Here is a 12,233-nt window from a genome sequence, read left to right as displayed (position 1 = left end):
GGGCGGAGCCTTGTGTGGAGCATAAACACCAGCCTAGGCTAGTTGGGCTAAATGGCCTGTTTTTGTGCTATAGGTTTGATGTAACTTGATGTATTTGAAGTCTGCATTCATGAAAACTATGATATATAAATAAACCAGAAAATACAGCAGCAGGTTACTCAACAGGGAAATGAGAACATATCAGTTAACATTCCTGTTTGACCTTTCTGCTCATTTTGCTTCCCCTTATATGCTTAGATTAACATCTCTAATAGAATAAATATACATTCTCCCCTGCTTCACTTACACAATTAAATGGCATTCCATATTTTTAAATGAACTGTATTTTATTGTGATAATTTATTTACTGGCAGTCTGCAGTTAGATTGGGTTAAGGTGCTTAAAGAGTTCAGTTGTTCTGAATTTATGGAAAAGTTGCGTTGAGAGTAATAACTATGGCTTATCAAAGTCAATATTGTACCAGAATGTATGTAAGTGAAGAGAATATTAATAACTGCAATTTTTAATTTTCTGCTTGATAGACTTAAAAATGATCAAATCTGTCAAACACAAAATGCTGGAAATGCACAATGGGTTGATAAGCAATTCAGTCAAAGTCCTGATGAAGAATTATACCCAAAATGTTAGTACTTTTGGCCTACAGATCTTAATTCACGTGCTACTGACTTCCACATTTTTCAATTACATTACTTTAGATTTTCAGCATTCTTTAGTTAGTTTTCTTTGCCTCAAAAGTGAAATTTTGATCTTGCTATCCTGTTACGATGGGTTTATGTTGGGATTTATTAACTTCTTATTCTAGAAGGAATCTCGCTGAAGGCAGTGACCTTTGTTCAAAAATGATTTATTTACATGCTAATTATTTACAAAGGTTAAAACAAGACTAACATAGAGCAAGAGCTGCCCTCTAAGATTCTTTTCAGACATCTGCTCAGTGAGTGATATCACTGTGACATAGTTTCTTTTGCACATGTACAGTATGTTCTTATTAGAGTTAACCCTTTACTCTACAGCTATCACGTGGAGTGGTTTTGGCTAATAGCACAGATTCATTTAAGGGTAAGCTAGATAAGCAAATGACAGAGAAATGCGTAGAAGAGTATGTTGATGAGCTGAGACCAAATAAGGTGGAGGAGGCTCATGTGGAGCATAAACACTAGCATAGGCAAGTTGGACAAAATAGCCCATTACTGCACTGAAAATTCTAAGTAATTCTGTGTAAACCTCAAAGAACAAGGGCAGCAGATAGATGGGAACACCACCACCTGCAAGTTCCCCTCCAAGTCACACACCATTCTGATTTGGAACTGTACCACCGTTTCTTCACTGTCACTGGATCAAAATCCTGGAACTCCCTCCCTAACAGCACAGTGGATGTACCTACACCACATGGATTGCAGCGGTTCAAGAAGGCAGCTCTCCGCCACCTTCTCACGGGCAATTAGAGATGTGGAGCAAGTACTGGCCTTACCAGTGACATTCAAGAATAAAAATAAACACTCCGGTGACTGTGATATCAATTTTTTTCTTTCGTACATTAAGAATCACTGTATTGTTAAAAACTTGTGCTCTTTACAATGGTGTTTTATTTTGTAGGTTTAATGATAGGATGTAAGGGGAGGCAAAAATTGTACTTTAGAAGCTTGTTAGTGTAGTTTCAAGCTACATACAAAATCAACATTTTATTATCCACACAGATGATGCATAAGTGCAAATTCAATACTGTCCAACAAGATTACTCAGTAACCTGGAAATGACAAATAGTAAAGGAGGATTTACAAGTACATTGAATAAAATATTTAATTTTTCTACTGTATCAATGGTTTTGAACCAACAGAGTGTTAAAAGCCAAGTACATTCACAGGAAGTGCCTCAGTTTGGTTTGATGCACAGCAGCCTCAGAATAAATATTGTTCCCAGTCAGTTACTCAATACAAATACAATTATCCTGTGTGCTTTGCTTGAATATATCTTTCAATGGAAGATCAATTTGAGTTTAAGAGACACGGGGCTTGATTTTACACCCCCACACACCCCCCCGGCAGTGGGTTTGCAGACAGGAGGGCGGTAAAATGCCATGGGCACCATGCCAACATCTATCTGCTGCCCCCACTGCAATTTTACCAGCAACGGGGTAAGAAGGGGCTGCCAGGTAGCAAGCCTGCCTGCCTCCCTGTGGGCCAAGTGGAGCCCTTAAGTGGCCAATTATGTCCACCTAAGGATATTATCCTGGGATTTAATTGCGCTGAGATATAACTTTTGCTGGTGATAGGCAATTAGTTGGGGGGGGGGTGGGGGGCAGGTGTGTGCCTCTTTAACCAGTCCCAAGGGTCCACTGAAGAGACCCCCAAAGTCTTTACCCCCACAGTTACACTCTTCTTCAGCCTGTCTACCTTGAGCCACCATCCCTTCACCATCAGCCCTCAAAAGCAGGGCTTCCTGCCCAGATGGGGGCAGAAGTCCCGCCACCAGGCAAAATGCCCCTCCAAGCATTAAATTCCTGGGGTGGGCTCAGCACTGACCTTCTAGCTTGGGTTGGGGGGTGGGGAGGGCCGGAGACTCCAGCAACCAATTAACTCCTGCCCACCAAGCCCAATTTTAACCCCCAGCCAGTCTTCGGTAATTAGGTAGCAGTGCAAGTGAGGGACTCAATTGCTACTCCAGAAATGACGTTATTTTTAAATCATGCTATCATTTAAATTTTCTAGTCAACTCCCCACCTTTTCTGGCTGGAAAGTAGGCAGGAAGCTGTTCCAAATCATGTGACCAAGAGGCTGCCCACAAGATGCTTACTTCTCCTGGTGGAAAGTGAAGGAAAGTGAAAAAAAAAATTTATCACTTGGGTCCCTTTTGGCCCGATGCTCTCCCCTGTTACGCAGGCCTGCTCTGAGTTAAAATTGTAGCCGGGTCCCAATGACATCACTGGAACTCGAAATGCATTGGCGGCTTTGGGCAATGTCACCTGCTCAGTTGAGCCAATAAAAAAAAATGGGAAATTTTAACTCTTGGCATCTACATGGCGAGTAATACCCTGAGCAGTTTTAATTGCCCACCCACCTGGAATCTGCTGGGCAGGCAGGATTATAATTAGCCCCATCTATTTAAACTTCTTTTGTTCAGTCAACTTTTGAAAAGTATGATTCAACCTGTCTTGTTCCAATTGGATAATCTAAATGAAGCAATCAGAAGAATATAGACAGGCACGAAAGGATCAGTACATTATGGTTAATATTCATGGATATTATATTTGGTGCAGACTACATTGCTGCTTATTGTAACAGATGAAACTTTCTTTTGCAGCAAGAATAACCATTCTTGTAGCTACTGCAAATTATGATATAATGTTTCATCATTTAATTTAACATTTACTGTTCAAGAAATCTGTTCAAGCTGGGATGGAGAGAAGGGTTAATTCTACGGCTTTCCAAAACTGAGGAAGAGCAGGTGACTGCCTATGATATAAGCAGGAAAGGGTAATGTAGTAAATGCTGGTTTTGTCAGCAGTGCTTACATGAATGAAAAAGAAGTAACAAGTGTCTCCAAGACAAAAGCAAAATACTGCGGATGCTGGAAATCTGAAACAAGAACAGAAAATGCTGGAAAAACTCTGCAGGTCTGACAGCATCTGTGAAGAGAAAGACAGAGTTAACGTTTCAAGTCCATATGACACTTCTTCAGAGCTCTGAAGGGTCACACGGACTCAAAACGTCAACTCTCTTTCTCTCTCCACAGATGCTGTCAGACCTGCTGAGTTTTTCCAGCATTTTCTGTCTTTTGCAGTAAGTGTCTCTGTTTGACCTCTGGACTGATTACAAATCACCGAGGTATTTGGCTCACTTAAGGCCATATGAAGCAAAAGCTCATCTACAGTAGTGCTCTGAGATACTAATCGCACCTAAGAAAAACATTTAGAATGAACTGTCTCGAAACTCAAATACTTGCCTTTTTTAGTTCATAGGGCAGAATATTACGCTCAGCGTGCACGCGCCTGACACACCCGAGCGTAAAATGACACGTGATGACATTGGGCAAGTGTCCTGATGTCATCGCACAGCCTCACCGTATTTTGTTCGGCGGGCGCATGCCGGAGTCGGCTGCTCACCTGCCGACAATTAAGAGGCCTATTAATGCCATTAAGAAACTAATTAAATTCAAATTTATGCCACCTGCCCAACCTAACAGTTGGCGGGCAGGCCAAAATGCCAAGCGGCCTTTACATTTTTTAGGAAACCTCACCCACGGTCGGGATGAGGTTTCCTAAAGCAAAGAAACAGCAAATAAAAAATTTATTTTTGAATTATAAACATGTCCCAGCTCATGTTTTTATTTTATTTATTTTTTTTAAACAGCGCTTCATCTTCCTGAAGCAGCTCCATGCCTCAGGGAGATTAAAGCACTCTTTCGAGCGCATACATGAATATCGTGCTCAGTCCACTCTCCCTCCGCCACTCGCATTCCACAGTGGGCGGGCCTTACTTGGCCCACCAGCATAAAATCGCAGTGCAGAGTCAATCACAGGAGGCGGTCAGCTTCCCAATTACTTCCACCTGCCCCTGCTGAGCATCCCCACTGAGGGCAAAATCCTGCCCATAAGTCGGAAACTTTGGTTCCTGACAAACCTCAGGCCTCGAGCGCATGCGCCAGCTGGGAAATGCTTGCAAATGCACAGTTCATTTTTTTTCCCTTTCTTCAAGCCAGAGACCGGCCCTGTGCACAACGGAAAAGAGAAAATGGTATGAAGAGGCAGATCAGATGGCCTAAAATGGAGGGCCATTGTAGTGGCTGTGTCCCACGGAGCAGGACAGGGGAAGGGGACAAGGAGGATGTCCCAAACCAGGGAGAAGACAGGGAGAGGTCTGGTAAAGGCCAAAGCCAGAGGACTGAAAGAAGTCCCTTAAGTGAAGTTGAAAGAAAGGAGCAGAATAATATGCTCCAAATTCAAGAAGGACCTGCAGGGAGAGACTTTAAGTGAAGTGAGCATGAGAGGAACCCTGAAGTTCTGAAAAGGCAGCCAAAAGTTGTTGACTCTGTGCTGCAGACCATTGAGGCAAAGGTACTACTTTGACCCAGTGCTGTTCTGCTTGGCACAGCCAAAGATCTGAAATTGTGTTTGGGAGGTGAAGCTTGAGTGTACTCAGAGATCCAGGAGAAAGTCATCTCAGAAGACATGATTGAAACCCAGTGAGGTGGGTCGCTGTTGAAGCCATTCAAGTAAGAGCAACTTTTGAAGAGAATACTAAGGCAAGATCTTCAAATGTGGAGATTGGAAACTCTTGTGAGAAAGATGAAGTTTCAGTGAGATTGGTTGGCTCACAATGTGACAAATGTCTGGGTGGATTGTTGAGAAATCCATGGAATCTTGTTTGGTCACATCTTTCAACTATTGTATAGTGTGGTGTGTCCAACCATAGTTCGCCTGTTGATTCACATATACCTCATAATTACCCTGAATGTTAGAGTATAAGATAGATATTGTATATTATCCTGGGCTGTAACTTCTGAGCTCCCCAATGTCAGATTGGGAAGGTACCCTAAAGTCACACTGGGGAATCCCTTTTGAAATTTCATAGGTAAGGGTTTGCATGGTAATTTCCCAGAAGCACAAACTTCCTCTGGGCAATTGCCATGCACTGGGAACCATCTGAAAATGTGATTTAAACCGCAAACTTCAGATGGTTCCAAATGCCTACCTGAAGCCCCCAACCACCTGACCTCTGATCCAACCCTCACCCACCCGACCTCTGATCCATCTCCACCCTGACTTACCACCCGACCCCCACCCCCACCAACTACCATTTCAACATTAGTTGATATAAATCTAGACTTGACAATATGCTTGGGGTCAATTTTAACCACAACACCCTATACCACTGTCCTGTTCCCCCATCCTGTTACCCCTCTGCTTGGCTTAGCAGGTGTAGCGGTGTTTGAGGAGTCTTAAAAGGAGGAGTCTGACCCTACTGACTAACACAAGGTTTCATTGTTCCCACACAACAAAATTTCATCTTTGCTGATTTTGAAGTTGCTGGGGGCTCCAGCTGCAGGCAGGCAGAGGCCTATTTTAATCTTAAAATGGCATTATCAGTGGTGTAATATGATTTTTATGATGATTTGTGGTGGAGAAGAGAGGCTCTTTTGGTATCAAAAGATACTGGGTGCAGCTGAGTTGCAGTAAAGACTATCATAAGCATTTGTTCTTCTTCTTTGAAAGGACTTCTTGACGGCTTTGACCTCAGTAGAACTCTATATTGGGAGGAGTGACTGATACCAAGCAACTGCTTTCTGTGATCCCCTCCAAGACATATTTCACTCACATTTCGAGCCTGGACTGCTGCAATATCCTGGAAAAGAGCTGATCTTGCACTATGGCATGATAGCAGCTTATTGTCTATCAGGCACATACAGTAAATAAAGAGCAACAATCTATTTGTCTCACAGCAAGGAGCACAGGTAATGTTCAATGGCTCAATTATTTTCTGTTTGATTATCTAGTTCTGGTAACTGATCTATGCTCACTGTGCTCGATTAGTGAAGCCTGGCGTGATGAAGAAATGACTTGATGTACATAGGTTTCTTGTTTAGGATGGTTTAAGTTAAAATAAGGCCTTTAGTTTTGCAAGGGGAGGAGGAGGAGGGGGAGAGGCGGTGAAGATGTAATGTCCAATGGCTGAGTTATTCTGTGTTTGACTATGTGAGTCTGGTAACTGCTCACCATGCTTGATTAGTTAAACCTGGGTGTGGAATTGGAGAAAAGTAAACAAACTGTCGAAAGAGCTGGAGTCTAGAGCTGAAGCGGGAGTTAACATTTTGAGTTGCAGACTTTTGAGAAACTCTTATAAATAAAACCAGTTACATGTAGAAGCTGGTGTATCATCTCTGCATAGATCTGAGATACAAAATACATGATCAACCTTTAAATGTGAATAGACGCATCCATAATGATGCTTGTGGGAAGCTGGAGCAAGTGCTGCTATGAAGTGCTGTAGTTCCTTGGCGAGATGAATAGAAATGGAAGGGTAACATACAGTATAATACAATATGAGCAGTGCAGTTCTTGTATCAAACTTATCAATATATGCTGTATTATGGTGCCATGGTGTGTTCTGGGTTTGTGATTAATTGAGTGTGTCAGTGTATGAAAGGTTAGGAGGAAGAGAAAAAGCAATAATATTCAGGCTAACCTAGAAATATAGGATGATGTTGTCCAATTGGCACCACCAGTGTTGAACTGACAATTTGCAGGGCAATTTCCTCAAGTTGGATATGGGACATCAGTTTGGGGGAACCCTTTCTAGTTGCTCTTCCTTCCTAACATGGGCGTCTTTTGCCTGCAATAGATTGGTGGAGAACTATGATTTTGAAGAGCCCCTATCATTGTTAAGCACATTGTCATCCTGCAACACCCCACCCCTCCCCCCAACCCCCCTCCACCCAGCCCTCCCAAAAGCATGCAGGATCTGGGTGCTGGTTGGAATGACAATGTGTGTCATAGCCATTCAATAGCCACATTCAAGATACATTTACTTTAGCAAACTTCTGCTGCTGTGTTAAACTTTTTTTCTCACCTGTGCCAATAACCTTTGTAATATGTCAAGCAGTGTTGACTTGCTTTGTCACATCTTCCCATGCAGCAGATTGCTGAAGGCAGTATCCTTTGAACACAATGATGGCTTCCCTGCACCTCCTTTCAATATTACATTCAGGGCTTTCTATGTTAAGGTGCAGTCTTCACTTCTCCTTGGGCCATTTAATGACCCTCAGCCATCCCTTTCAATGTAGTTCATGTAGGTTATCATGCTGCTAATTTCAACTGCTGAAATTGTTTTTTGGCACAGCATCTCCTCGATCAGCCTACTGCTGTTATCCTGTGGCCTACATGCTTGAAATACATGAATCCATCTGCACTGGGAATGCTGAACAATTGCTTAAATAAGTGGACCTCCCAAACTCTTGTGAGCTTTGCTCCATATGCCCTTGATATGAGATGTGTTTGGCAGCCACTGTCTACCTATTTTATTAAAAGGCTGGATCCGGCAGCTGTTGTTTACTATATAAGTAATAGTCTAAGTATGGGAGTGTGCAAATATGGGGCAGGGTTTTTAGCTGAGCAGCCGGGCATGAGCTAAAATGATGCACGATGATGTCCGGTGAGCGTCCCGACATCATTGTGTGCTCGCATGGGTGGGAGTCAACAGCACACCCGCTGACAATTATCAGGCCTATTAAGGCCATTAGAGATCCAATTAAAGGCTATTTTTCACTGCCCATCCAACCTTTGGCAGCCAGGCGAAAAAGCCAAGCAGCCTTTGCACCTTTTAGGAAATCCCTTCGACAGGTGGGCTGAGGTTTCCAGCAGCAATTAAAAATAAAATATGAATTTTAACATTTCATGAAGAACATGTTCCTGCTTGTATGCCTCAGGGAGCTTTTCCAGCACGCACCCATGCGCATGCACTAAGCTGTGCTCTCGCCCTCCTCCTCCCCCTCCACACAGGCCGCGTGTGGCTCATGCTGAGCGGGCCTTAATTGGCCGACCAGCGTGAAACTGCAGTCCGGCCCCGATCGCTTCGCAACCGCTCCCACCAGCCCCTGCCGAGCTCGCTCGACGAGGGCAAAATCCTGGCCATGGTAACATCTCTGCCTGTCATTTTATTCTGTTTATTTTAAATGGGCCAATAGCTGCAATAGATGAAATTGAACCCATCAGCGTAGAATAGACACTTGGGTCTTTGGAAATGGACACATCATCTTGCAGCCCCACCCCAGTCACTTTTAGAATGCTTGTTGAAGGCTGGAAATGGAAACATCATCTTGCAGCCCCACCCCAGTCACTTTTAGAATGCTTGTTGAAGGCTATTTTAAATTAATCCTATCTTAGAACTTTATAAGCACCAATTGAATTTATGTGTAGATCTGCCGAATAGGATAAGGCTTGCTATGAAACAGGCAAGGTTCACTTTTTATACGCAACCTGTTGTTTTCCAATAGCTATGAAATTACTGCTGAGGTTAAAGTCAGATTATAAAATCCGTTCTAGATAAGTATGTTTAATGGACAATTGCCCATGCCAGAATTTAAACTAAATTCTATGCTATTTATATAATGAACTGATAACCAGTTCCAACATCTCTTACCCTCATGTTGCTGGGATAGATATCACGCACTCCTGAGCGACTTTTCTCCTTTCCTATGGAATCTCAGTGTCAAATTGTATTTTGATATTATGCATGAATTTAACCATCAAAGCACTACATAAAATCAAAACTGTGACAAGAATTGACATTTCTGTAGTTAGGAAGTCAGATCCTTGATAAGTGCGGAAGGTTACCTGATATAAGTACGCTCCATGGGGACAAAATGTCTGAAATTTTTATTGATTCTGGTTTAAATAATACAGGCTTGCATGTGGGGAAGACACTGTTGGGTGTAGGCCCGGAGTGTCGAATAAATCTGGGTACTGGGCCTGAAAGAAAGCTTCAACATTAAGGGAGCTGGAACAGTAGAGCCCCAGGATTGCTCCATTTCTTTCTAATCCTAAGAACTTGTACAGGATATTGTTTTAGCTATAAAGTTTTCACTTGAATGTTAATGACAGGCATTTTAAAAATAACAGTTTGCCATCAAAATATCAAAGTAAAGTCAGTTTTCCCAAATGATGTTTTCACAGAAGCTGTTGTTTCCATTCAGAACTTTACATCATTTTGGAACCGAAGTGATAAAAATGTCAAAAGCAGTGCCAGGCTTTTTTGGGACAGTTTGTCCCTGATCCACACCTTGTACGAGTAGAGGAAGTCTGTGTGCACAGCCATTTGACATCAATTTGCTTGTAAACACAGTCATTCATTTCCTATAGCCTTCAAGTTGCACTGTGGGATACTAAAATTCGAATGCTTAATGCAGCTGTCTGAAATTCCTCTATGTACTGTTTGAGCAATGGTTAAAATAGATGGTCTGCTGTAAAATAATGGAGAAGGGAATTTTGAATGATACATTAATTTAGCACCCAACAGCGCAATTTCAAAGCTTACGCGGTCAAGCGGAAAACTGGTGATTTACAGAATCTAGAGTGGAGCTGTTGTTTAGACCTTTTTAAAATGATTCTCAGCCAGCATTTCAGGTTAGGAATTCTAAGCCCTTCAAATGGAAGAAAACAGTCAGTTTTATTTGCATATAATTAATCAAATTCTGCAACCTTCTGTCACTGTTCTAATGAGGTTTTCCAACATATACAGCATGGTTAAATAGGTTTTTCATAACCTATTGCTATTGCTATTCGACAATCTCAGGCTGACTCAATCATTTTGCTATTATCAGAAACACTCAGTTCTAAGGTGCTTACTGGAAGAATGTTGCGCTTTTATCACTGAAACAAAACCTACCATTGGAGTTGGATTAATAATTTTGTTTCTTGGCATCCTAGACATGCTGCTGTCAAAGTGACAGAGTGACATGTTTTTAATGGTAGATATTTAACAAAAACCTTCAAATATAAGTCATACAACAGTCATCAGAAATGTTGTATTAATGGTCTTCTTTCTGATGAGAGAACTCTCCTTTTGAAAGGGAAGGGCATATTTAGTTAATGGTGATCATGTAAAGTTATGAAGCATTGTATTTTAGAGTCTTAATGCTGTTATATTTTACTAAGTAGACCAAGAATTAAACATTTTAATATGAAGAGGTTAGGTAATTTTAGTATTAGGAGAATAACTAAAAAATGCTTTTTCACATTTTGGGCTGGATTTTAGCCAGCTCAAGTTGAGATATTTTGCGACTCAACAAACCCACCTCGGTAAAAAATACCTCGAATCACATGAGTTGCAGTCTGGGGGCGGTGGGGGTGGGTGGGGAGTGGCGGTGGCAGGTCCAGGATGGAGCCGGACCACCGACCCTGGAAGCAGACCATAGGTGGAAATAGGGGTGGGAATGTGCCAAGGCAGGTTGGTTCGAAGGCCCATCTCAGTTCTCTGGGTCTTCTTCCCAGGTGTTTCAGAAGCTGTTAGGCACTCTTACCCACGTCCCTCATAGCCCCTCACTTCCCCACCCACATTCCATGATCCCTTTGTACCCTCCATGTCAATTCCATAGCCATACACATGATATTCATCATGGGCAGACCTCAGGAATCACGTGAAGATGAAAAATAACTTCTAAGAATTCAAGACAGTTCTGACTCATAAATATTTGTTAAGTAAAGAAATTTCCCATTCATAAAACACATTCAAAGCTTTTAATTCTTCTCAAGTGGTTAATCGCTTAAAAAAAAAATTTCCATTCAGACCACACATCGAAGACAGCTAATCTTTTAATAGCATCTGCACACTGTCAATCAAGCTGAGAATTCAGAACCTCTGCTGAGATAATTGTAGCTTTTGAAACTCAACCAAATATTAATAATGACATAATAATAATCATTGGGGAAATGTCAACAAAGAACTCCATTGAAAGTGCACAACCAGATGCTACATTTGTTTTCTAACCTGCAGCAGATGGCCTGTCAATTAAAGCAGTCCAGCAGAGGCTTTTGTTTAAACTCACAGTGACAGCTGCAGCCTGTTTTTTTTAAGATTTAAGAATGGTATGTTTAAAAACTTCTGATTGTAACAGTTACACAGCAAATACCTGCCCTTCAAGAGCATTTAGATCTATTCATCAATTTGTGACTTCTGTATCCAGGTAATGTCTGCCAATTTTAAAGATCTGCGGAGTATTTTCGACTCTTTGAAAATCTGTCCCCCTATATTAGATTACTGACAGACAAAAGGCTGGGTGTAGCAGTAAGTTAGAAAAGCAGTCCTTTCTTGTCTGAGGCCTGACTTAAACACAACAACATTTTGCTTTTCTGCAGTGCCTTTAATATGGGAAAAACACCCGAAAGCGCTTCACAAGGAAAATAAAAAGTAACAGACAACGAACCTTGGAGCTGGATTTTGTGGGCCATCCACAGGCAGGAAAGCAGGTGGGTGGACCCATAAAATAGGGCACTATGCCATCAGTGACATGGCCGCTGCCTGACCACTTGTTTGTCTGTGCCCCTGCCAATGTCGTCATTTTATGATAGTGAGAATGGCTTCGGGAGGGCAGCCTGCCCATGGTCCAATTGAGGCCCTAAATTGGGAAACTAATGCCAACTTAAGGACCTCATCCCACCCCTGCTCAAACTAACAGACGACAGGAGAGGTCTACATCGAACATGCAGTCCGAGAAGTTTAAACTTGTGGGTTGCTGTCAGT

The 12,233-nt window shown here is 42.1% G+C and overlaps 1 protein-coding gene across 8 annotated transcripts in view; it reads left to right on the top strand.

Annotated features, from left to right (window-relative positions):
* The window catches only part of sgcg (sarcoglycan, gamma), a 1,081,295-nt gene that overhangs the window by 334,242 nt on the left and 734,820 nt on the right, over positions 1-12,233 (top strand). For 4 of the 8 annotated variants that reach the window (XM_041199454.1, XM_041199457.1, XM_041199453.1 and 1 more), the window contains exon 2: positions 11,849-11,959. The exons of 3 other annotated variants lie outside the window; for them this stretch is intronic. The gene's annotated coding sequence lies outside the window, so the exon portion shown is untranslated. Of the gene's footprint in view, positions 1-6,211; positions 6,451-11,848; positions 11,960-12,233 lie in introns of all 8 variants that reach the window. One more of the 8 variants, XM_041199456.1, reaches the window with a different exon arrangement.

This window comes from Carcharodon carcharias, chromosome 11 (genome assembly GCF_017639515.1).
Source record: "Carcharodon carcharias isolate sCarCar2 chromosome 11, sCarCar2.pri, whole genome shotgun sequence".
NCBI lineage: Eukaryota > Metazoa > Chordata > Chondrichthyes > Lamniformes > Lamnidae > Carcharodon > Carcharodon carcharias.
Note: the sequence above shows the minus strand (reverse complement) of the source record. Positions and strands in the feature narration are given on the sequence as shown.